Consider the following 27,558-nt stretch of genomic DNA (forward strand, 5'->3'; position numbering starts at 1 on the left):
AGATGAAGTATAATGTGGATAAATGTGAGGTTATCCACTTTGGTGATAAAAACAGAGAGACAGACAGATTAGGAAAAGGGAAGGTGCAACGAGACCTGGGTGTCATGGTACATCAGTCATTGAAGGTTGGCATGCAGGTACAGCAGGCAGTTAAGAAAGCAAATGGCATGTTGGCCTTCATAGCGAGAGGATTTGAGTACAGGGGCAGGGAGGTGTTGCTACAGTTGTACAGGGCCTTGGTGAGGCCACACCTGGAGTATCGTGTACAGTTTTGGTCTCCTAACTTGAGGAAGGACATTCTTGCTATTGAGGGAGTGCAGCAAAGATTCACCAGACTGATTCCTGGGATGGCGGGACTGACCTATCAAGAAAGACTGGATCAATTGGGCTTGTATTCACTGGAGTTCAGAAGAATGAGAGGGGATCTCATAGAAACGTTTAAAATTCTGATGGGTTTAGACAGGTTAGATGCAGGAAGAATGTTCCCAATGTTGGGTAAGTCCAGAACCAGGGGTCACAGTCTAAGGATAAGGGGTAAGCCATTTAGGACCGAGATGAGGAGAAACTTCTTCACCCAGAGAGTGGTGAACCTGTGGAATTCTCTACCACAGAAAGTTGTTGAGGCCAATTCACTAAATATATTCAAAAAGCAGTTAGATGTAGTCCTTACTACTAGGGGCATCAAGGGGTATGGCGAGAAAGCAGGAATGGGGTACTGAAGTTGCATGTTCAGCCATGAACTCATTGACTGGTGGTGCAGGCTCGAAGGGCCTGCTCCTGCACCTATTTTCTATGTTTCTATGAAGCCGTTAACAATCCCTACACAATGCCTGGCCCCATCTTTGGCATCGATGGTGGGGGCGGGGCGTGGGGCAAAGAGCAGCTTTAATTTATGCTGGGGTACAGGAATTTGGCTGGGGTTGGAATTTGGAGGTGGGTAAGGCACTTTGACTGGGGGAGGCATGCACCTGCGCTGGAATATTTAATTGGAGAAAATTTCTGCTCATCTCGAACTGCATGTCGGACAAACAGTCTGACAATTTCAGGACAATGGAGGGGTCGAGGGAAGTGGCGGTGAGGTAGAGCTGGGCGTCATCAGCGTACATGTGGAAACTGATGCCATGGTTTCAGATGATGTCGCCAAGGGGCAGCATATAAATGAGAAATAGGAGAGGGTCAAGGATAGATCCTTGGGGGACACTAGAGGTAACGATATGGGAGTGGAAAGAGAAGTCATTGCATATGATTTTCTGGCTATGATTAGATAGACAAGAATGGGACCAGGCGAGTGCAGTCCCACCCAGCTAGACGATGGTGGAGAGGCGTTGGAGAAGGATGGAGTGGTTAACCGCGTCAAAGGCTGCAGACAGGTCGAGAAGGATGAGGAGGGATAGTTTACCTTTGTCACAGTCACAAAGGATGTCAAATCAAAGCTCAGTCTGCCTGTATGTTCTGGTGGGTGTAAAGGATCCCATGGAACTATTTAAAGAAGAATCAGGAATTCTCCCAGTGTCCTGGCCAACATTTCTCGCTCGACTAACACCAAGAACAGATTATCTGATCATTTAACTCATTTGTAGTTCATTTGACTTTACTGTGTACAAATCAGCTGCCACATTTGGCAACATTGTTGCATTTGTTTTCTCCGGTAAAGAGGAAAAATTGAGTCATTTACCTGAAGTGTTCAAGATTATGAAGGGAATTTTCACTCTAGTTGGTCCTGATAAAGTCATCAGTATGTTGAAAGATTTAAATACTCAGGACAGAAATGGGGAATTAGGAGTACAAGGAAAGGCAGATGAAACTTTTTTCACCCTTAATAGAGCAAGAAAGAAAAACTACAAATGATGGAAATCTGAAACAACAGAAAATGCTGGAAATGCACAGCAGGTCCATCAGCATCTATGAAGAGAAAGGACAAGTTCAGGTTGTGTGTGTGTGTGTGTATACCCTTTGTCACAGCCTTCCCCAATAACTTACTCCACATAGAGTTGTGCAATTAGATGTTCGTGAATGCAATTGAAGCAGACCGCAAGAGAAATTTCTGGAGAGGGAACAGATTGAGAAATGCATAGAAGAGGGATAGGTGAGTTTCATCCTTAAAAATGGCTCGTTTGCACTTAATGGCCTTTTTCTGGTTGTGAAAACTCATACTGTAAGGATACACTTGTTTTAAAACAAGGTGCCAGTAAGATTTACATTAACAATTCTATTTCTTACCCAACATTATAGTGTGAAGGCAAAGTCGGAACACAGTACAGAAGCATTTTCCTTTCATCTTTGTAAAGAACTGACTTCAGGTGAAAAACTTCAAAGATAATTCAGTTATATTTCTTAAAAAGACATAGCTACAGCGTTGAAATTAAATATATCAACGCATTCTTTGAAATCCATTCTCCACTCTTCTAACTGAGGTGCAATCTATTTCAAATAAATCAATCAACCCTTCCAGTAAAATAAGAACGCAAGAACTTAAGAATAATGGAGAGTGGAATTTCTGAACAACTGATGCGTTTGTACGACAAAATCCCACTGCATAATTTCAGGGTCGACATTTGTTACTTGTGCCATGTCCATGTTTTTGAATAAGTTTGTTCTTTTCTAAATATTCTAATTCAAAAGTGTTATATATGTAAACCTGTAAATACATTGTTTAACCACCAGAGGGCTCATCCTCTGGAGTCCCAAGGATCCCACAATCCCTTGGGAGCACCTGTACTTGAGGCCTCAGGCTGGAGAGGCACTCTGGAGACCTGCAATAAAAGACTAAGGTCACACTTTGAGCTCACAGTGTCTGGTCAGACTCTTTATTCATACACTACAACTGGCAACGAGATACAGGTAACGAACCCCACCACAACGATGCAGAGAACAGTGGGAGAAATGTTCGGAGGGAGATGATTGGGAAACCTTCATGGAGCGACTCGACCAATACTTCATGGCCAACGAGCTGCAAGGAGAAGCGAACGCTGCCAAACGAAGGGCGATTCTCCTCACCGTTTGTGGGGCACTACGTATGGCCTCATGAAAAATTTGCTTGCTCCAGCAAAACCCACTGAGAAATCGTATGATGATTTGTGCATCTTAACTCGAAGGAAAGCGTTCTGATGGCGATGTACCGGTTCTACACGTGCAAGAGGTCTGAAGACCAGGAAGTGGCGAGCTATGTCGCCGAGCTAAGACGCCTTGCAGGACATTGCGAACTTGAAGGACATTTGGAGCATCAGGGACTTCTTTGTACTTGGCATGGGCCATGAAGTAATACTTTGCAAACACTTGACTGTAGAGACCCCAACTTTGAGTAAAGCCATAGCGAAAGCCCAGGCATTCATCGCCACCAGTGACAATACCAAGCAAATCTCTCAGCACACGAGTGCTGCTACAAGTACTGTGAACAAAGTAATGTTGTTTTCGAATCGTAACATACATGCAGTCCTCGCATACCTGCAGCTGCACGTCTGCAGATGGCTCAGAGTCCACCATCAAGGGTGATGAATGCTAGGCCATTAACACCTTGTTGGCGCTGCGGGGGTGATCATCGTTTCCATTCATGCTGATTCAAAGGATACGTTTGCAAGGGCTGTGGAACAATGGGACACCTCCAATGTATGTGCAGGCGAGCTGCAAACCCTGCTAATCCTGCAAACCACCATGTTGCAGAGGAGGGCAGATCACGACGAACCAGAGCCTCAGACCGAAGAGGCAGAGGTATATGGGGTGCACACATTTACCACAAAGTGTCCGCCAATAATGCTGAAGGCTGAATTAAATGGACTCCCAGTGTCAATGGGCTGGACACGGGCGCGAGCCAGTCCATTATGAGCAAAAAGACTTTCGATAAATATGTGGTGCAGCAAGGCCTCGAGGCCAGTCCTGACTCCCATTCGCACGAAACAACTTACACAAAGGAACTGATTCCCGTAATTGGCAGTGCTACTGTAAAGGTCTCCTACGATGGAGCAGTGCACAAGTTACCACTCTGGGTGGTACCGGGCGATGGCCCCACGCTGCTCGGCAGGAGCTGGCTGGGGAAGATACACTGGAACTGGGACAACGTCTGAGCGCTCTCGCCCGTCGACAACACTTCGTGTGCCCAGGTCTTAAACAAGTTCCCTTCGCTGTTCAAACCAGGCATCGGGAAGTTCCAAGGAACACAAGTTCAGATCCACCTAATCCCGGGGACGCTACCCATCCATCACAAGGTGAAAGCAGTACCGTACATGATGAGAGAAAGGGTGGCGATTGATCTGGACCGACTGCAATGAGAGGGCATCATCTCGCTGATCGAATTCAACGTGTGGGCCAGTCTGATTGTTCCAGTCCTCAAGGGAGACGGCACCGTCAGAATCTGTGGTGATTACAAAGTAACTATCAATCGTTTCTACCTGCAGGATCAATACCCACTACCAAAAGCAGATGACCTATTTGCGACGCTGGTGGGAGGAAAGACATTCACGGACCTCGGCCTACATGACCGCAGGAGCTGGAGGAATCATCGAAGGGCCTCACCTGCATCAACATGCACAAAGGTCTCTTCATTTACAACAGATGCCCGTTTGGGATTCGATCAGCTGTGGTGATTTTCCTGAGAAACATGGAAAGCTTACTGAAGTCGGTCCCGCGCACTGTGGTCTTCCAGGACGACATCTTGGTTACAGATCGGGACACTGTCGAGCACCTGCGGAACCTGGAGGAAGTTCTCAGTCGGCTCAATCACTTGGGGCTCAGGTTAAAATGCTCAAAGTGCGTTTTTCTGGCTCCTGAAGTGGAGTTCCTGGGGAGAAAAATCGCAGCGGTCATTTCTAGGACTCCTAAACTACTTTGCTAACTTCTTACCGGGTCTCAGCACACTGTTAAACCACTGCACGCTTTACTGCATGAAGGAGATGAATGAGTATGGGGCAAAAGCCAAGAAAATGCTTTTGTAAAAGCTAGAAAACTGTTATGCTCAAACAAATTGCTTGTGTTGTACGATCCATGTAAGCGTTTGGAACTAGCATGTGATGCGTCGTCATACGGTGTCGGGTGTGCATTGCAACAAGCTAATGAATCTGGGAAATTGCAACTGGTTGCTTATGCATCCAGAAGTCGGTCTAAGGCTGAGAGAGCCTACAGCACAATTGAAAAAGAAGCATTAGCGTGTGTTTATGGGGTAAAGAAAATGCATCAATATCTGTTTGGGGTCAAATTTGAATTGGAAACTGACCACAAACCACTGATCTCCCTCTTTTCGGAAAGCAAGGGGATAAATACGAATGCATCGGCCCGCATCCAGAGATGGGCGCTCACATTGTCCGATAACTATGTCATCCGCCACAGGCCAAGCACAGAAAATTGTGCCAATGCTCTTAGTAGGCTACCATTGCCCACCACAGGAGTGGAAATGTCACATCCCACAGATTTAGTTATGGTAATGGAAGTATTCGAGAGTGAGCAATTACCTCTTACCACCCGACTGCCAACCTGAAAAAGACCCGTTTATCCCTTCTCTTATGTTTCTGTTCGTTAACCAATCCTCTGACCATGCTAATACATTACCTCCAATCCCATGAGCCCTTATGTAATAACCTTTTATATGGCACCTTATCGAATGCCTTTTGGAAATCCAAGTATACTACATCCCCTTTATCTACCCTGCTAGTTACATCCTCAAAAAACTCAAATAAATTTGTCAATGTGAGACCAAGTTTAGCCCAGCAGAGGAGGGTGGTGGTGGATAGGGACTGGTTGGGGTCCATTCAAGGAACAAGAAAAGGGTCTGCTTCTAAACTCCAGTGAATAAAGGCCCAGTTGATCCAGTCTCTCCTCATATGACAGTCCGGCCATCCCGGGAATCAGTCCGGTGAACCTTCGCTGCACTCCCTCAATAGCAAGAACGTCTTTCCTCAGATTAGGAGACCAAAGCTGAACACAATATTCCAGGTGAGGCCTCACCAAGGCCCTGTACAACTGCAGCAAGACTTCCCTGCTCCTATACTTAAATCCCCTAGCTATGAAGGCCAACATGCCTTCTTAACCGCCTGCTGTATCTGCATGCCCATTTTCAGTGACTGATGAACCATGACACCCAGGTCTCGTTGTACCTCCCCTTTTCCTAATCTACTGCCATTCAGATAATATTCTGCCTTCGTGTTTTTGCCCCCAAAATGGATAATCTCACATTTATCCACATTATACTGCATCTGCCATGCATTTGCCTACTCACCTAACCTGTCCAAGTCACCCTGCAGCCTCTTAGCATCCTCCTCACAGCTCACACCGCCATCCAGTTTAGTGTCATCCGCAAACTTGGAGATATTACACTTAATTCCTTCATCTAAATCGTTAATGTATATTGTAAACAGCTGGGGTCCCAGATTTGAGCCTTGCGGCACTCCACTAGTCACTGCCTGCCATTCTGAAGAGGACCCGTTTATCCCGACTCTCTGCTTCCTGTCTGCCAACCAGTTCTCTATCCACGTTAATACATTACCCCCAGTACCATGTGCTTTGATTTTGCACACCAATCTCTTGTGTGGGACCTTGTCAAAAGCCTTTGAACGTCCAAATACACCACATCCACTGTTAGTTACATCCTCAAAAAAATTCCAGAAGATTCGTCAAGCATGATTTCCCTTTCATAAATCCATGCTGACTTGGACCGATCTTATCACTGCTTTCCAAATGCGCTGCTATTTCATCTTTAATGGTTGATTCCAATATTTTCCCCACTACTGATGTCAGGCTAACCGGTCTATAATTACCCGTTTTCTCTCTCCCTCCCTTTTTAAAATGTGGTGTTACATTAGCTACCATCCAGTTCATTGGTACTAATCCAGAGTCGATAGATTGTTGGAAAATGATCACCAATGCATCCACTATTTCTAGGGCCACTTCCTTAAGTACTCTGGAATGCAGACTATCAGGCCCCGGGGATTTAACGGCCTTCAATCCCATCAATTTCCCTAACACAATTTCCCGCTTTATAAGGATATCCTTCAGTTCCTCCTTCTCAATAGACTCACTGTCCCCCAGTACATTCGGAAGGTTATTTGTGTCTTCCTTCGTGAAGAGGAACCAAAGTATTTGTTCAATTGGTCTGCCTCTTCTTTGTTCCCCAGTATAAATTCACCTGAATCCAACTGCAAGGGACCTATGTTTGTCTTCACTAATCTTTTTCTCTTCACATATTTATAGAAGCTTTTGCAGTCAGTTTTTATGTTCCCTGCAAGCTTCCTCTCGTACTCTATTTTCCCCCTCTTAATTAAACCCTTAGTCCTCCTCTGTTGAATTCTAAATTTCTCCCAGTCCTCAGGTTTGTTGCTTTTTCGAGACAATTTATATGCCTCTTCCTTGGATTTAACACTATCCTTAATTTCCCTTGTTAGCCATGGTTCAGCCACCTTCCCTCTTTTATTTTTACTCCAGACAGGGATGTACAATTCCATGTGATCTTTAAATGTTTGCCATTGCTTATCCACCGTCAACCCTTTAAGTATCCTTTGCCAGTCTATTCTCGCCAATTGACGCCTCATACTGTCGAAGTTACCTTTCCTTGAGTTCAGGACCTTAGTTTCCAAATTAACTGTCGCTCTCCATCTTAATAAAGAATTCTACCATATTATCGTCACTCTTCCCCAAGGGGCCTCACACAACAAGATTGCTAATTAGTCCCTTCTCATTACACATCACCCAGTCTAGGATGGCCAGCTCTCTAGTTGGTTCCTCGACATATTGGTCTGGAAAACCATCCCGAATACACTCCAGGAAATCCTCCTCCACCGTATTGCTACCAGTTTGGTTAGCCCAATCTATATGTGGATTAAAGTCTCACATGATAACTGCTGTACCTTTATTGCACACATCCCTTATTTCTTGTTTGATGCTGTCCCCAACCTCACTACTACTGTTTGGTGGTCTGTACACAACTCCCACTAACGTATTCTGTCCTTTGGAATTCCGCAGCTCCACCCATACCAATTCCACATCATCCAGGCTAATGTCCCTCCTTACTATTGCATTAATTTCCTCTTTAACCAGCAACTCCACCCTGCCTCCTTTTCCTGTCTGCCTATCCTTCCTAAATGTTGAATACCCTGGATGTTAAGTTCCCAGCCTTGGTCACCCTGGAGCCATGTATCTGTGATGCCAATTACATCATATCCGTTAATCACAGTCTGCGCAGTTAATTCGTCCACCTTATTCCGAATACTCCTCGCATTGAGGCACAGGGCCTTCAGGCTTGTCTTTTTAACACACTTTGCCCCTTTAGAATTTTTCTGTAATGTGGCCCTTTTTGCTTTTTGCCTTGGGTTTCTCTGCCCTCCATTTTTACTATTCTCTTTTCTATCTTTTGTTTCTGCCTCCATTTTATTTCCCTCTGTCTCCCTGCATAGGTTCCCATCCCCCTGCAATGTTAGTTTAATTCCTCCCCAACAGCACTAGCAAACACTCCCCCTCGGACATTGGTTCCGGTCCTACCCAGGTGAAGACCGTGCGGTTTGTACTGGTCCCACCTCCCCCAGAACTGGTTCCAGTGTCCCAGGAATTCGAATCCCTCCCCTTTGCACCACTCCTCAAACCACGTATTCATCTGAGCTATCCTGCGATTCCTACTCTGACTAGCACGTGGCACTGGTAGCAATCCTGAGATTACTACCTTTTGAGGTCCTATTTTTTAATTTAGCTCCTAGCTCCCTAAATTCATCTCGTAGGACCTCATCCCGTTTTTTTACCCATATCATTGGTACCTATATGCACCATGACAACTGGCTGTTCACCCTCCCTTTTCAGAATGTCCTGCACCCGCTCCGAGACATCCTTGACCCTTGCACCAGGGAGGCAAAATACCATCCTGGAGTATCGGTTGCGGCTGCAGAAATGCCTATCTATTCCCCTTACAATTGAATCCTATCACTATAGCTCTCCCACTCTTTTTCCTGCCCTCCTGTGCAGCAGAACCACCCACGGTGCCATGAACTTGGCTGCTGCTGCTCCCCCCTGATGAGTCATCCCCCTCAACAGTACCCAAAGCAGTGTATCTGTTTTGCAAGGGGATGACCGCAGGGGACCCCTGCACTGCTCTTCCTGCTGGTCACCCAGCCCCTATCTGGCTGTGTACCCTTTACCTGCGCGCTAAGACCAATTCACTAAACGTGCTATTCACGTCATTCTCAGCATCGTGGATGCTCCAGAGTTCATCCACCCGCAGCTCCAAGGCCGCAATGCGGTCTGTCAGGAGCTGGAGGTGGATACGCTTCCCGCACACGTAGTCATCAGGGACACCGGAAGCGTCCTTGACTTCCCACATAGTACAGGAAGAGCAACACACGTGTCCGAGCTCTCCTGCCATGACTTAACCCTTAGATAAACTTAATTTGGCAACAACAATGATAAATGTTACTTACTGATAGAGAAAAGAAAAAAGAAAAGCTACTTACCAATCACTTACCCCCTTGGCTGTGATGTCACCTTTCAATTTCTTTCTACTTCTTTTTTGCCTTCTCACCCTGCTGCAACTGAACCAGCTGGGCCTTTATAGGCCTCCCCACGCTCGCCTCACCGACACTGCTCCGACTGTCTCCCGCTGACGTTGGGCCTTTATAGGCCTCCCCATGCTCGCCTCACCGACACTGCTCCGACTGTCTCCCGCTGACGTTGGGCCTTTATAGGCCTCCCCTCACCGACACTGCTCCGACTGTCTCCCGCTGACGTTGGGCCTTTATAGGCCTCCCCTCACCGACACTGCTCCGACTGCCCCCTCCCGCTGACGTTGGGCCTTTATAGGCCTCCCCACGCTCGCCTCACCGACACTGCTCCGACTGTCGCCTCCCGCTGACGTTGGGCCTTTATAGGCCTCCCCACGCTCGCCTCACCCACACACGTCTCTCCGACGCTGCTCCGACTGCCGCCTCCCGCTGACGTTGGGTCTTTATAGGCCTCCCCACGCTCGCCTCACCGACACTGCTCCGACTGTCGCCTCCCGCAGACGTTGGATGTTTATAGGCCTCCCCACGCTCGCCTCACCCACACTCGTCTCTCCGACACCTTATAACCAGGAATATTTAATACATAATCTTGCCCTTTTTTGAACCTTGTCTCCATTATTGTCGCAACATCATATTCCCATGTAGCTATTTGCCTGCAGCTCACCAACATTGTTTATTATGCTTCTTGCGTACATATATATATATACACAGTAAACCTATCTTAGACTATCCTGTGTTCTCTCTTGGTCTGGTTAGGGCATTAGGGGCTGGGGTTAGGCTTAGGATTAGAGTTAGAAACAACTATTGACAATGACATTGTTACTCGAGGCGACCCATTTCATCAAACATTTTGCATGAAGCATTGCATCCAAAATCTATGCAGCAGAAAATGTTCTTCCAAATCAGCATTAATCTCTCCTCTGCCCTCTCTTTTCCCTCTCCCGATTCTCAGCCTTAGTAAAATGCCTGTTTGACTCTCAGGCAGGTGATGGCTACACCCGAAATATCAAAGACTGTCTTCTCTCTTTGTAAATGCGGAACTATTTCATCCCGATGTGACTGGGAACTGGGGCTAGATCCGCCCAGAGATACATGACACCAGCCATTTGAATCAGGAAGTACTGAAACTGGTCATGCAGCCAGACAGCTCCTTGACATTTATAGCACGTTTGTGTTTTAGGGTGAGCGGCTATAATCATTTACACAATTCAGTTTAGAATCATAGCATGATACAGCACAGAAGGAGGCCATTTGGCCCATCGTGCCTGTGTTGGCTCTTTGGTAGAGCTATCACAACTAGTCCCCCTCCACTGCTCTTTCCCCACAGCCCTGCAATTTTTTCCCTTCAAGTATTTATCTCATTCCCGTTCAAATGTTACCACTGAATCTGTTTCCACCACCCTTTCAGGCAGTGCATTCCAGATCACAACTCACTGTGTTAAAAAAGTTTCCTCAGGTTGCTTGTGGTTCTTTTTCTAATCACCTCCATTCTCTATCCTCTGGTTACCAGTCCTTGTGCCATCGGAAATAGTTTCACCTTACTAACTCGTGTCAAAACAGTTGATGATTTTGAACACCTTTATCAAATCTCGTAACCTTCTCTAAAGTGAACAACCCCAGTATCTCCAGTCTCCCCACATAACTGAAGTCACTCATCCCTGGTACAGGTTAAACCTCTCTTATCTGGTACTCCTTTAACCGGCAACCTCCCTTGTCCGGCATCATTCCCAGCCCCGGAGGGACATGCGCAGAACGTGGGAAATATCTATAGCGCCCCTGAGTACTGTTCGAACCCAAAATACTGCGCAGTAGGCTTCTGCATAACGTCGTTGTCAGCAGTGGCAAACCAGTATCGTTAGAGAGGCCCGAGACTTCAGCTTCGGGATCGGGGCGCTATCTTGTGAGGCGCGGAGAAGAATCGTGCGGAGCAGAATCGTGGCGGGCATTTTGGAGCTGGAGCATGGAGGAGGCGGTCAGGGGTACGAGCAGTGTCATCAGGACCGGGTAAGTCGATGGTCGACATGAACTTCCGTCATCCGACAAATCCTCTTATCCGGCACAGGCCAGGTTCCGAGGGTGCCGGATCAGAGAGGTTCGACCTGTATTATTCTAGTAAATCTCTTCTGCACACTCTCGAAGGCCTTGATATCCTTCCTAAAGTGTGTTGTCCAGAATTAAACACAATACTCCAGTTAAGGCCTATAACCAATGTTTTAGAAAAGTTTAGCATAACTTCTTTGCATTTGTACTCTAGTCCTCTATTAATAAAGCCATACGCTTTTTTAATAGCCTTCCCAACTTGTTATGCTGCCTTCAAAATTTTCTGCACGTGCACCCCGAGGGTCTCTGTTCCTGCACCCCATTTAGTTTATATTGCCTCTCAACATTCTTCCGACCAAAATGTCACACTTCACAGCATTAAATTTCACCTCCCATGTGTCTGCCTACTTCACCAGTCTGTCTATGTACTTCTGAAGTCTGTTACTATCCTTGTGCATTACATTTCAGAGTTTCCTATCATCCGCAGATTTGAAAATTATGCCCTGGAAACCCAAGACCCATTAGTATATGTCAAGAAGAGCAGTGGTCCGAACACAGAACTCTGGGGAGTACCATTGTATCCTTCTCTCCAGTCTGAAAAACAACCGTACTCTCTGTTTATACATCTTTAACTTGCAGTGTTTCACCAGATGGTTTGTAGTTGGCAGCGAGTTCGGTCTGAAGCAAAGTGCACTGGAATCTGAATTCCCGCCCATATCTGCCTCCTCTCTCCAATCCCGCTCTGCTAACCTTCCAGAGACCTTCACTCTTCCCGCCTGGATTCAAAGAGGCCCCCACCATCCTCTTACCCAGTTTATACTGCTCTGGGTTTTGTTTCCCTCGTGTAAACGTCAACGGAACATGGACTAGTGTAGAATAATTTTCTGAGTGACCTTCATTGAGAATCGCTGAACTGAGGGTGTTCGGTAACATCCAAACGGAAACCATAATCAGGAAGTGCCGAGTGTGAACATGGTTTCCAGAGAGCATGCTGGACCGATGAGACACTTTGTCCCATTGGTCTGGATTTCTTCACCGATCTGGTATCACTGGAGTGTGGTCACAACTTCTGCCGCTCCTGTATCTCACAGTGTTGGGAAAGGGAGGAGACAGACTCCTGCTCGAAATGTAGAGAGGAGTTTCCGGAACTAAACCTCAGAGCCAGTTGGGCCTTATCAAATCTGACTGAGAAAGCTTGAAAATTAACTCTGAATCTGAAAAAGAAGGAAAGTAAACTTAACTGTGTGGAACATCAGGAAGAACTGAAGCTGTTTTGTGAAACTGACAAGAAATTGATCTGTGTGATTTGTAGAGATTCGTAGGAACACATATCACATAACTTCATGCCCATTAAAGAAGCTGTTGAAATCTACAGGGTAAAAGGGAACAGATTTGATCACCTGATTATTTGATTATATTTTCATGGTCTAACACTTTCATTCAGTGATTTTCTCTCCCAATCCCAGGATCAGCTGAAACCTTCCTTAGATTCTCACAAAGAAAGAAATCGGCAGCTCTAGAAACGAAATTAAAACAGAAAAAAGCAGATTTCCGGAGTTAGGGTAATTCAGCGATTCTCAATGAAAGTCACTGCAATACTCAGGAAATTATTCTTCACTAGTCTATGTTCTGTTGACGTTGACACAGGGAAAACAAAACCCAGAGCAGTATAAACAGGGGAAGAGGATGGTGGGGGACTCTTTGAATCCAGACAGGAAGAGTGAAGGTCCCTGGAGAGTTAGCAGTGGGGGATGGGGAGGGAGAGGGGGATTGAAGAGATGAGGCGGATATGGGCGGGGATCGAGATTCCAGTGCACTTTGCTTTAGATTGAACTCGTTGCCAACTGTCATGTATGTACCACCACTGTATTACTGTATACACTCAATATAGATGCACACCTTGACCACAAGGGGTGAACTTGTGGGAGACACGCCTTACCCGATCACACAGGTATAAAGAGGGAGGTCCCATGCAGGGTCATCGTTTTTGGAGTCCTGTGAATAGAGTGTTAAGGTCACAGAGTGACCTTGTCCCCAGAATGTGTCTCGTGTGGTTTCATACTGTAGAGTAAGAACTTTACAACGACTACAAACCATCTGGTGAAATACAGCAAGATAAAGATGTATAAATCTTCTAATTTTCTGGGATCTCGGTTAGTTTTATTCCCTCCATCGCGGTACATTAATTATGTTTCACATTTCATTTGGTAGGAACAGTCGAGCAGTCTGCAGAACCGCATCACATCCAAATTTGCTAAAATACACCAGATTCTCACTGAGAAAGAGCAGCATTTAATCAGAGATCTCAGGGAACAAGAGGAGCAATGCAGGTAAACCTTCGAGAGATTCAAGAAAATGTAAATTCTATTCAGGAGTAACTCTCTGTTGCAAAGGCAGATGGATCAAAAAGACGGACAGATATTTCTGAAGGTGAGGATTATATTTCAGTTTGGTTCAGTGAAAGTGCAGTCAAAAAATGACGGGCGATAATTTTGAAATAAATGCAGCATTTCCCCAATAATTCAGTGTTGATTTAGTGCGATCGATTGTTTTGTCTATTCTGGGGCAGATCTGCGATTGCCACCAAACTAATCAGCCTCCCACAATATCTACAGAATCCCGGAATGAGTTGCCGTGATCCTGATACTTAGCTTGTATTTATTTCTGTGGTGCCCAAGTTTAATATTCCCTTGAAACTCACAATACAATCCAGTTACAGTTGCATGTTATTAGTGTGTGGTACGGTGGGTGTGAGAGTCACTGTGTCTGTGAATGGGACTGATGTTGATTTCCAGTACCCAACACACACAAGATTTTTCAACTATATCCTGTTTCTATCCAACCTGCTTTTAATATGTTTGCTGTAATTTCTGCAGCCTGATTTTCAAATATATCCTCTTTGTATCTGTGTGTCAGCAGCAGTAAGAATTCAGAATTATCAGCAGCTTGTAACTACCTTGTGTAATTTCTGTTATCCAGATATAGACGCTCAGTCTCTGGCAACTCAGATTTGTGTTTTATTTATTTCAGGAGGAAGCTTGTCAGAAGATGAGGTAGGACTTGCTCTTTACTGAAACTCTGCACAGTTTGGTAAAAGTGTTTATAATCAATTTATAACCAATTGTGTGATATTTATAGGATTGACAAGGATGGTAAATATTCTGACATTAGCAGATGCCACCCTGTCAATCGAAAAATACAACGGCCCTTTACAGTACGTAGTGTGGAGAGAAATGATTGTCGCCATTAAGCCCGATAAAACTCATCGGTTTCTTTGTTCTGATGTATATCTCATTTTTATTTATAACGAATCAAATTATATCAAAAAGACAATCTTTAAGCAGCTGCAAAGTATCGCGGTTAAAACTGGCGGAGTGGAATTAAAGTTATTCATGCATCAAATCTACTTTCTTAAAAGCATCACCTCAACTAGTTAGCTGAAATTTTCAGCGGTCCCAAATGACCAATATAAGGTTTCTCAGATGAACGACTGCCTTCAGAAACCTGCAATACTTTGCTTGATTGTGACTATTATGTGTGTCTCCTTGTCCCCAGCACATGGTGTAGGGATTTCTGTAGGAGAGTAAGCTCTGCGATTAGGGGCTTGTAAAACCCGGTGTGGGACCAGGTCACTACCTTTCCCCAGAATTCTCTGGCTGCTTGTCTGACTGTCCTGTGTCTGCTGGGAGCTTGTCCCATTGAGAGTGAGGAGCACAGTTTAGGTCTCCACTCATGGTCACTGTGCTGTCCATACGTGGGGCAAGTGTGGGGAACACTGATGTGGGGACTGCAGGTACTCCTCATTCTGGACATAGAACTGAAGCATTACTTTGGGTTCTGCTGTTATTCGAATGTCATTAGGATGGAGCGGCCTCCTTCTCCAGGAATGTGTATCTCCAGAGTAATGGGAAGGTTCCTGTTAATTAGTGTGACTATCCTCTGCTCTTGGGTCAGTAGAAGGCGGCCAACATTGGTCCCACCCACTCACTCACAAACTTGGTATGTTTTGAGGGCGTTGATGAGGGTCTCCTGTAGACATGTCACATCCAGCTGTCCTTTTATGTAGAACAGTTTTGTTTTGCTCGATTCTGGGGAAAATGCTTGAAATTATCATTAAGGAAGAAATATCGGGACATCTAGATAGGAATAGTGCAATCAAGCAGACGCAGCATGGATTCATGAAGGGGAAATCATGTTTAACTAATTTACTGGAATTCTTTGAAGATATAACGAGCAGGGTGGATAGAGATGTACCAATGCATGTGATATATTTAGATTTTCAAAAGGCATTCGATAAGGTGCCACACAAAAGGTTACTGCAGAAGATAAAAGTACGCGGAGTCAGAGGAAATGTATTAGCATGGATAGAGAATTGGCTGGCTAACAGAATGCAGAGAGTCGGGATAAATGGGTCCTTTTCCGGTTGGAAATCAGTGGTTAGTGGTGTGCCACAGGGATCGGTGCTGGGACCACAACTGTTTACAATATACATAGATGACCTAGAAGAGGGGACAGAGTGTAGTGCAACAAAATTTGCAGATGACACTAAGATTAGTGGGAAAGCGGGTTGTGTAGAGGACTCAGAGAGGCTGCAAGGAGATTTGGATAGGTTAAGCGAATGGGCTAAGGTTTGGCAGATGGAATACAATGTCGGAAAGTGTGAGGTCATCCACCTTGGGGAAAAAAAAAAACAGTAAAAGGGAATATTATTTGAATGGGGAGAAAATACAACATGCTGCAGTGCAGAGGGACCTGGGGGTCCTTGTGCATGAATCCCAAAAAGTTAGTTTGCAAGTGCAGCAGATAATCAGGAAGGCGAATGGAATGTTGGCCTTCATTGCGAGAGGGTTGGAGTACAAAAGCAGGGAGGTCCTTCTGCAACTGTATAGGGTATTGGTGAGGCTGCACCTGGAGTACTACGTGCAGTTTTGGACACCTTACTTAAGGAAGGATATACTAGCTTTGGAGGGGGTACAGAGATGATTCACTAGGTTGATTCCGGAGTTGAGTGGGTTACCTTATGATGATAGATTGAGTAGACTGGGTCTTTACTCGTTGGAGTTCAGAAGGATGAGGGGTGATCTTATAGAAACATTTAAAATAATGAAAGGGATAGACAAGATAGAGGCAGAGAGGTTGTTTCCACTGGTTGTGGAGACTAGAACTAGGGGGCACAGCCTCAAAATACAGGGGAGCCAATTTAAAACCGAGTTGAGAAGGAATTTCTTCTCCGAGAGTTGTGAATCTGTGGAATTCTCTTCCCAAGGAAGCAGTTGAGGCTGGCTCATTGAATGTTTTCAAGTCAAAGATAGATAGATTTTTAAGCAATAAGGGAATTAAGAGTTACGGGGAGAGGGCGGGTATGTGGAGCTGAATCCACGACCAGATCAGCCATGATCTTATTGAATGGCGGAGCAGGCTCGAGGGGCTAGATGGCCTACTCCTGTTCCTAATTCTTATGTTCTTATGATACTACGGTTATCAGAGGGGAGCGAGTTCCACATTCTCACCACTCACTGGGTAAAGAAGTTTTTCCTGAATTCCCTGTTGGATTTATTGGTGACTATCTTATATTTATGGCTCCTAATCCTGGTCTCCCACACAAGTGGAAATATCTCCTATACGTCCGCCCTAACCTTTCATCATTTTAAAGACCTCAATCAGGTCACCCCTCCCTCAGCCTTCTCCTTTCTAGAGAAAAGAGCCCCAGCCCGGGGACTATCCAGTGACTCCTCCTGCAGGACGTGACCATCAGGTGAGGACACAACTGAGCCCAGCTCTGCTGTTCCCGAGCCTCGAGTTAGTGCCTTCAGGAGGAGAGGCGAGGAAAGTGTGGTTGAGGGACTTCTACAAAGAAAGCCACATTATAAACAGGCTTTGTACAGGCTGTGCTGGTGCTCTGCTTACTGTGCCACGGTGCATGCTGCACTCCACACATGGGGATCTCCCAGTCTGAGCTGTGCTGCCCTCTAAGCTGGACTGAAATCTCCCTTACAGTCTCCAATGCATTTACAAAGTGTTGTTCTCTGGTAGTTTTAGAAACTACATTTCCTGATTCACCTAGGAGTCAGTAATGAAAATATTATCAGGAAACTGTGTGATTATACAGGCCAGCTCTCTGGTATTTTTTATTTGCTTTGCTCTCTTTAGACAGGTAAATGGTAAGGATTTCAAACCCTGCTCCCACTATTAGATCACACTTTGTTTTCACCCATTTAGGAATGTCGCGGTTCATTGTGTCTCCTTTTTGCATGTCAATTACTTTCATCATAATTGATGTAAATATTGTAAAACTATTTTCTCAACTAAAGTAAACTCGAAATCTATTAAGACTTCGATAATTGTAATCACCCTGTACATCAATAAAGAGCCTGTTGTAATCTCCCTCTGGCGTTGTCTGAAGGTTGGTTGAGGTAGCACGAATTTTAAAAGGAAACCCTTCGATCAGAGTTGTATCTTACACACATTTTAAAAGACAGATGAATTCATGTTAAGTTCACAGCAAGGTAAAAACTAGTTAGTCACCCTGTTTTACGAGGTTACTGGCTTTCCCAGGTACACAGATGGTGCCCACATTGCTGGGTAAACCCGTACATTTTACCCCCTCGACAGAAAGGGTTTACATTCGCTGAATTATCAGATTGTGTGTGACAACATGCAAAGGCTCCATCCAAGACGCCATCGAATTTCAAGACCCAAATGTTTCCCAGATTTATCTCAACAATCGCCAAAATTATATACAATTGGTGAAAGTATGTTCCAGCTTACAATGAAGTAGATTTTAGTCTTTCTCGCCGGGGTGTTGTGTTGCTTGTTAAAACGCAGTGAAAAATGTGGCACAGAGAATCGTAAGCTGATAACAGAAACCGTCTGATTTCATCCCATTCATTTCAGTTGAAATTAATTTGTGTTCAGTTACCGGGGTGTGATCCGCTAAGCAATTTTCCTTTCTGCTCCCCGCTCAGGTGACCCGGAATATCGGATGGTAAAGACGACAATCATTACAATGTTGGATATGATGATCCAAATGGAACATTTTGCAAGATGGCATTGCATAAAAATCTATGCAAAAGATTTTTTTTTCAAATCAGCATCGGTCTCTCCTCTGCCCCCCGCCTTTCGCCCCGCCCTCCCCCCACGCTCAGCACAATGTCCATTTGTCTCTCAGTCTGATCCAAGATGCAAAGTGAAACGTCATAGACAGTGAATGTAACAGTATTTCATCCAGATGTGAGCAGTACTTCCAGAGACTCAAAAAGTGATCTAAGACTGGGAACCGGGTCTGGATCCACCCACAGAAACATGAGTCTAGCAGTTTCAATCAGGAAGTACTGACTCTGGTCATGTCTTCCAGACAGCTCCTTGACATTTAGGGCACTCTGTGTTTTAGGGTGAGCGGCTGCAATCATTAACACGATTCAGTTTATGGATCTCTATCTCACACCGTGTGTCACCGGACGGTTTGTAGTCGGTAGCGAGTTAAGTGCGGAGCAGTGTTGGGCAAAATACGGCCCGCGGGCCATATCCCGCCCGCGAAGTTATTCTACCCGGCCCGCTGGATGAAACAGAAGTAGAATGCGAGCAGGAGCTCGAGCTGCACATTCGTCTATCCACTTTCACTTCTGATCGGTCAGAGACAGACCCGAACTGCAGCCAAGGAAAAGCCATAGTTATACTTAATTCAAATTAATAATTCTCAAAAGCGATTCTCCCTGAGCCAATCTGAAAAGGATCCGTGAGTCTGGACCCCAATGGCGGACGTCCGTACCCTGAATACACTGCGCACTGGAATATGCCCTATCCATTTTAGAGTGGCGTCATGTCTGCTCATCTCCACAACTCTTACCGCGCTGCATCTTTCCTCTCCCTGTATCCAGAGTACGACGGCAGGGGAGTTCTCATGAGGCACCAATTGGGACGGCAGTAGTCATCTTTGCAGCGGGACAGGAGGATGCCTGACGTGGGGAATTGATGCTGACACAGGCTCGAAAGAGAGAACAGTTCTTTTTCACAGCACTGAGTTACAGAGACCAGAAGATACCACAACATTTTCAACTTTTATCTTTGATCTATTTCGAAGCAGTATCGAACACACATTGTGTATAAAATAGTACCTGACTACTATCTGAATTTATGTTTATGCAACGTTTATGTTTGTGCAATGTTGGCTCTAATTGCTTTCACGCACGTCCCTTTAAATTTACTGCCCGCCCGGCCGCGATTGGTGGAAGGTTGGTGGGCGGTACCCAACAACTCACCAAAACTTGTTAAGTGGCCCTCCAGCCCAAATAATGTCCCAGCCCTGTACCAGAGTGAGCTGTGAGCTGCAGGAACACGGGGACCGTGCTGCCTGTAATGTTGCTCCACAGGCGGAAGGTGGGCCGTGTCTCAGGTGGATTGCCGCTGTCCGGGTCACTCCAGCTGCTTTACCACCATGGCCATTGGCCACACTTCCCCAGTTTCACTCACTCTCGGAGGGAGGGAGCCAGATGGAGGTTCCTTGAATGAACAATTCCTGAGTCTGTTCAGCGGCCCGTCTGTGTGAGATTCAGAGGCTGCGGGGAGCGGGCCGGTAAGTGGAGCTGAGTCCACGGTCAGATCAGCCATGATCTTGTTGAATGGCGGAGCAGGCTCGAGGGGCTAGATGGCCTACTCCTGTTCCTAATTCTTATGTTCTTATGTTCTTATTTATTCTGTGTTGGAGGCTCAGGAAGAGGAGGAGGCCATTTGGTCCCCCGAGCCTGTTCCGCCATTCAATGAGATCACGGCTGATCTGTGACCTAACTCCATCGACCTGCCTTTGCCCCATGTCCCTTAATACCCTTGGTTAAGAAAAATCTATCAGTCTCAGATTTAAAATTAACAATTGACCCAGCATCAATTGCCATTTGCAGAAGAGAGTTCCAAACTTCTGCCTCCCTTTATGTGTAGAATTGTTTCCTAATTTGACGCCTGAAAGGCCCAGCTATAATTTTTAAACTATGACCCCTAATCCTAGACTCTCAAAGCAACAGAAATAGATTCTCTCTATCTCCCCTATCTGTTCCCCTTAATATCTTGAAAACTTCGATCACATCAACTAAATTCTAGGGAATACAACTCTAATTTGTGTAATCTCTCCTCGTAATTTAAACCTTGGAGTCCGGGTATCATTGTGGTAAACTACCCTACACTTCCCTCCAAGGTCAATATATCCTTCCGAATATGTGGTGCTCAGAACTGCTGACAATACTCCAGGTGTGGTCTAACCAGTACTTTGTATAGATGCAGCATAACTTCTACCAACTTGTATTCGATTCCTCTAGATATAACAGCCAACATTCCATTCGCCTTTTTGATCATTTTCTGTACTGGTTAATGACAGTTTAATGATTTATGTACCTGGACCCCCCCCAAGTCTCTTTGCACTTGCACTGTTTTTAGTTTTTCACCATTTAGAAAGTACCCTGTTCAATCCTTTTTAGGTCCAAAGTGGATGACCTCACATTTGCCTACATTAAATCCATTTGCCACAGTTTTGCCCATTCACTTAATCTACTATCCTTTTGTAATTTTACACTTCCATCTACACTGCCTACCATGCCGTCTATATGGAAAGAAGAGTCTGTTGAGATGCATGGATATAATTTTGTTGATGGACTGCATTCAGGCTATTGTTGGTTTGCTCTGTCAGGGTGTTTTTTTCTGTTTGGAGGGGTGGGTGATGGTGGCAGGCGAACTACTGAATCAGGGGTGTCATGTGGTTCCACTTTTTCTTACATTCCTGGTCAGGTTGTTGGACCGATCGAGTTGTGGACTACAGCTTCTTTATCCCCTTGATATCTCTCTTGCTTCTCTCTTCCCTCCCAAGCAGTTCCCCTTTTTTTTCTTGTTTTTGTTCCCTCCCTTCTTTCTTTCTCTCTGGTGTCTGTATCTTCTCCCTCACCCCTGAGACAACATGCTGATTGACACTGAGGATATCAGGGTGATGCCTCGAAGCCACATCTTCATATTTCTAAAGGCCTGTGCTGCTGGCACTGAGAACTGCAAGGTTCCTTGTAACGGGTCAGGATCAAAGAGGGACGACAGGCTGAAGAAACGCAAAAATAAAACACAACGTGGTAGAGATTGGTCTTGGGTCTATTTCCGCCTCCATAACATTGCCTGACTCCAGCACTGCCTCAGCTCATCCGCTGCTGAAACCCTCATCCATGCCTATGTTGCCTCTCGACTTGACTATTCGAATGCTCTCCTGGCTGGCTTCCCATCTTCTACCCTCCACAAACTTGAGTTCATCCAAAGCTGTGCCGCCTGTATCCTAACTCACACCAAGTCCTGTTCACCCATCACCCCTGTGCTCACTGGCCTACATTGGCTCCCTGTCCAGCAACATCTTGATTTTAAAATTCTCATCCTAGTTTACAAATCCCTCCATAGCATCACCCTATCCCTATCTCTGTAACCTTTTACAGCCCAGAGTCCTTTGAGATCTCTGCACTCCTCCAGTTCTCGTCTCTTGCGCATGCCCAATTTTAAATCGCTCCACCAATGGTGGATGTGCCTCCAGCATTGGCCTCAAGTCTGAAATGTTCTCCCTAAACCTCTCCACCTCTCTACCTCTCTCTCCTCCTTTGTGACATAACATAAGAAATAAGAGCAGGAGTAGACCATTCAGCCCTTCGAGCCTGCCCCACCATTCAATAAGGTCATGGCTGATGATCTAACAACATCACTCTCCCGCACTATCCCCATATCCCTTGATTCCCTTAATATCCAAAAAATCTATCAATCTCCATCTTAAATGTATTCAACAACTGAGCATCCACAGTCCTCTGGGGTCCAGAATTCCAAAGATTCACAACCCTTTGAAGAAATTTCTCCTCAGTCCTAAATGGCCGACCCGAGACTGTCGCCTCCTAGCTTTAGATTCTCCAGCCAGAAGAAACATCCTCACACATCTACCCTGTCAAGCTGTGTAAGATATATTTCAATGCGATCCCCTCACATTCTTCTAAATTTTAGGGAATATCGGTCTAGTCTCCTCAATCTCTCCTCATAGGACAATATGCCCCATCATCGCCCCCCCCATCCCAAGAATTAATCTGGGGAACCTTTGTTGCACTCCCTCTAAGGCAAATATAACCTTCCTTAGGTAAGGAGACCAAAACTGTACTCAGTACTCCAGGTGCGTTCTCACCAAGGCTCTATATAATTGCACTAAGACTTCTTTACTCTTATACTGCAATCCTTTTATAATAAAGGCAATAACATACAATTTGCTTAATAATTGCTTGCTGTACCCTGCATGTTAACTTTCAGTGATTCATGTATAAGGATACCCAGGTCCCTCTGAATCCAAACATTTCCCAATTTCTCAGCATTTAAAAAATACTCTGCTTTTCTATTTTTCCGACCAAAGTAGATAATTGATGACTTCTCCACATTATATTCCACCTGCCATTCTTGTCCACTCACTTAACCTCTCTATAACCCTTCCCAGCCTCTTTGCATCCTTCTCACAATTTACTTTCCCACCTAGCTTTGTATCATAAGCAAACTTAGATTTATTTCCACCACTTCTCTAGACCGCTCCATGGTCTCTAAATTGTCCGACATCCAGTACTGGATCAGCAGAAATTTTCTCCAATTAAATATTGGGAAGACCGAAGCCATTGTCTTTGGTCCCCGCTACAAACTGTGTTCCCTCGCCACTGACATCTATCTGAGGCTAAACTAGATGTTCACAACCGAGGCATCATATTTAACCCTGAAAATGAGCTTCCGGTCACATATCCGCAGCATAACTAAAACCACCTAGTTCCACCGTAACACTGTCCTGCCTCCATCCCTGCTCAGCTCTTCTGCTGCTAAAACCCTCATCCATAGAAACATACAACATAGTTGCAGGAATAGGCCATTAGGCCCTTCAAGCCTGCACCACCATTCAATAAGATCATGGCTGATCATTCACCTCAGTACCCCTTTCCTGCTTTCTCTCCATACCTCTTGATCCCTTTAGCCGAAAGGGCCATATCTAACTCCCTCTTGAATATATCCAATTAACTGGCATCAACAACTTTCTGCGGTAGGGAATTCCACAGGTTAACAACTCTGAGTGAAGTTTCTCCTCATCTCACTCCTAAATGGCTTGCCCCTTATCCTTAGACTATGTCCGCTGGTTCTGGACTTCCCCAACATTGGAAACATTCTTCCTGCATCTAACCTGTCCAGTCCCGTCAAAATTTTATATGTTTCTATGAGATCCCCTCTCATCCTTCTAAACTGCAGTGAATACAGGCCCAGTCGATCCAGTCTCTCCTCATATGTCAGTCCTGCCATCCCGGGAATCAGTCTGGTGAACCTTCGCTGCACTCCCTCAATAGCAAGAACGTCCTTCCTCAGATTCAGAGACCAAAACTGAACACAATATTCCAGGTGAGGCCTCACTAAGGCCCTGTACAACTGCAGTAAGACCTCCATGCTCCTATACTCAAATCTCCTAGCTATGAAGGCCAACATACCATTTGCCTTCTTCACCGCCTGCTGTACCTGCATGCCAACTTTCAATGACTGATGTACCATGACACCCAGGTCTCATTGCACCTTCCCTTTTCCTAATCTATCGCCATTCAGATAATATTCTGCCTTCGTGTTTTTACCACCAAAGTGGATAACCTCACATTTATCCACATTATACTACATCTGCCATGCATTTGCCCACTCTCCTAAACTGTCCAAGTCACCCTGCAGCCTCTTAGTGTCCTCCTCACAGCTCACACTGCCATCCAGCTTAGTGTCATCTGCAAACTTGGAGATACTACACTCAATTCCTTCATCTAAATCATTAATGTATATTTTAAATAGCTGGGGTCCCAGCACTGAGCCCTGCGGCACCCCACTAGTCACTGCCTGCCATTCTGAAAAGGATCCAGAGTCGATAGTCGAGTTGGAAAATGATCATCAATGCATCCACTATTTCTGCTTCCTGAAGTACTCTGGGATGCAGACTATCAGGCCCCGGGGATTTATCAGCCTTCAATCCCATCAATTTCCCACCTAATTTATTTCTTTCAGTTCCTCCTTCTCATTAGACCCTCGGTCCCCTAGAATTTCCAGAAGGTTATTTGTGTCTCCCTTCGTGAAGACAGAACCGAAGTATTTGTTTAACTGGTCCGCCATTTCTCTGTTCCCCATTTATAAATTCACCTGAATCTGACTGCAAGGGACATACGTTTGTTTTCATTAATATTTTTCTCTTCACATATCTACATAAGCTTTTGCAGTCAGTTTTTATGTTCCCAGCAAGCTTCCTCTCATACTCTACTTTTCCCTCTTAATTAAACCCTTTGGCCTCCTCTGCTGTATTATAAAATTCTCCTCGTGCTCCAGTTTGCTGCTTTTTCTGGCCAATTTATATGCCTCTTCCTTGGATTTAACACTATCCTTAATTTCCCTTGTTAGCCAGAGTTGAGCCACATTTTATTTTTACTCCAGACAGGGATGTACAATTGTTGAAGTTCATCAATGTGATCTTTAAATGTTTGTCATTGCCTATCCACCATCAACCCTTTAAGTATCACTCTCCAGTCTATTCTAGCCAATTCACATCTCATACCATCGAAGTTACCTTTTCCCAAGTTCAGGACCCTAATCTCTGAATTAACTGTTTCACTCTCCATCTTAATAAAGAATTCTAACATATTATGGTCACTCTTCCCCAAGGGGCCTCGCACAACAAGATTGCCAATTAGTCCTTTCTCATTACACATCACCCAGTCTAGGATGGCCAGCCCTCTAGTTGGTTCTTCAACATATTGGTCTAAATTCCCTAATAAACTCCAGGAAATCCTCCTGCACCGCATTGCTACCAGTTTGGTTAGCTCAATCGATATGTAGATTAAGGTCGCCTATGATAACTGCTGTACCTTTGCACGCATCCCTAATTTCTTGTTTGATGCTGTCCCCAACCCCACTGTTACTGTTTGGTGGTCTGTACACAACTCCCACTAGCGTTTTCTGCCCTTCTGCTCGTAGCTCCACCTATACCGATTCCACAACTTCCAAGCTACTGTCCTTCCTTACTATTGCATTAATTTCCTCTTTAACCAGCAACGCCACTCCGCCTCCTTTTCCTCTCTGTCTATCCTTCCTGAATGTTGAATACCCCTGGATGTTGAGTTCCCAGCCTTGGTCACCCTGGAGCCATGTCTCCGTGATGCCAATTACATCATATCCGTTAACTGCTATCTGCGCAGTTAATTTGTCCACTTTATTCTGAATACTCCTCGCATTGAGGCACAGAGCCTTCAGACTTGTCTTTTTAACACACTTTGCCCCTTTAGAATTTTGCTGTAATGTGGCCCTTTTTGTTTTTGCCTTAGGTTTCTCTGCCCTCCACTTTTACTTTTCTTCTTTGTCTTTTGCTTCTGTCCCCATTCTACTTCCTTCTGTCTCCCTGCATAGGTTCCCATCCCCCTGCCATAATTGTTTAACCCCTCCCCAACAGCACTAGCAAACACTCCTCCTCGGACATTGGTTCCGGTCCTGCCCAGGTGCAGACCGTCCGGTTTGTACTGGTCCCACCTCCCCCAGAATCGGTTCCAATGACCCAGGAATTTGAATCCCTCCCATCTGCACCACTCCTCAAGCCACGTATTCATCTGAGCTATCCTGCGATTCCTACTCTGGCTAGCATGTGGCACTAGTAGCAATCCTGGGATTACTACATTTGAGGTCCTACTTTTTAAATTTAGCTCCTAGCTCCCTAAATTCATCTTGTAGGATCTCATCCCATTTTTTACCTATATCATTGGTACCTATATGCACCACGACAACTGACTGTTCACCCTCCCGCTTCAAAATGTCCTGCACCCGCTCAGAGACATCCTTGACCCTTGCACCAGGGAGGCAACATACCATCCTGGAGTCTCAGTTGCAGCCGCAGAAACATCTATATTCCCCATACAATTGAATCCCCTATCGCTATAGCTCTCCCGCTTTTTTTCCTGCCCTCCTGTGCAGCAGAGCCACCCACGGTGCCATGTACTTGGCTGCTGCTGCTCTCCCCTGATAAGTCATCCCCCTCAACAGTACCCAAAGCGGTGTATCTTTTTTTACAAGGGGATAATTGCAGGGGACCCCTGCACTACCTTCCTTGCACTGCTCTTCCTGTTGGTCACCCATCCCCTATCTGGTTGTGTAACTTTTACCTGCGGTGTGACCAACTCACTAAACGTACTATTCAGGACATCCTCAGCATCGCGGATGCTCCAGAGTAAATCCACCCGCAGCTCCAGTGCCACAATGCAGTCCGTCAGGAGCTGCAGGCGGATGCACTTCACGCACATGTTGTCGTCAGGGACACTGGAAGCGTCTGACTTCCCACATAGCACAGGAGGAGCATAACACATGTCTGAGCTCTCCTGCCATGACTTAACCCTTAGATTAACTTAATTTGGTAACAATGCTAAATGTTACTTACTGATAAAGAAAAAGAAAAACTACTCACCAAACACCAGCCAATCACTTACCCCTTTGGCTGTGATGTCACCCTTCAATTTGTTTCTACTTTTTTGCCTTTTCCCCCTGCTGCAGCTGCATCGGCTGGCCTGTTGTAGGCCTGTCCGATGTCCCGCTCCGCCTCTTCGACTCCCTGCTGGCCTCCCGACTCGATGCTGGGCCTCTTGTAGGCCTCTCCGATGTCCCGCTCCGCTGCCTCCCGACTCAACGCTGGGCCTTTTCTCGGCCTCTCCGACGTCCCGCTCTGCCTCATCGACTCCCATTCGGCCCTTCGAGCCTGCACCACCATTCAATATGATCATGGCTGATCATGCAACTTCAGTATCCCATTCCTGCTTTCTCTCCATACTCCTTGATCCCCTTAGTTGTAAGGGCCATGACTAACTCCCTTTTGAATATATCTAACGAACTAGCCTCAACAACTTTCTGTGGGAGAGATTTCCACAGGTTAACAACTCTCTGCGGTAGGGAATTCCACAGGTTCACCACTCTCTGGGTGAAGAAGTTTCTCCTCATCTCGGTCCTAAATGGCTTACCGCTTATCCTTAGACCA

At 45.5% G+C, this 27,558-nt stretch overlaps 1 pseudogene; it reads right to left on the reverse strand.

Annotated features, from left to right (window-relative positions):
• LOC139230647 (butyrophilin subfamily 2 member A2-like) overlaps positions 1-27,258 on the reverse strand; it is a 35,227-nt pseudogene extending 7,969 nt beyond the window's left edge.
• Positions 27,259-27,558: the final 300 nt, after the last annotated feature.

The sequence above is a fragment of the Pristiophorus japonicus genome, chromosome 19, assembly GCF_044704955.1.
Source record: "Pristiophorus japonicus isolate sPriJap1 chromosome 19, sPriJap1.hap1, whole genome shotgun sequence".
Classification (NCBI taxonomy): Eukaryota; Metazoa; Chordata; class Chondrichthyes; family Pristiophoridae; genus Pristiophorus; species Pristiophorus japonicus.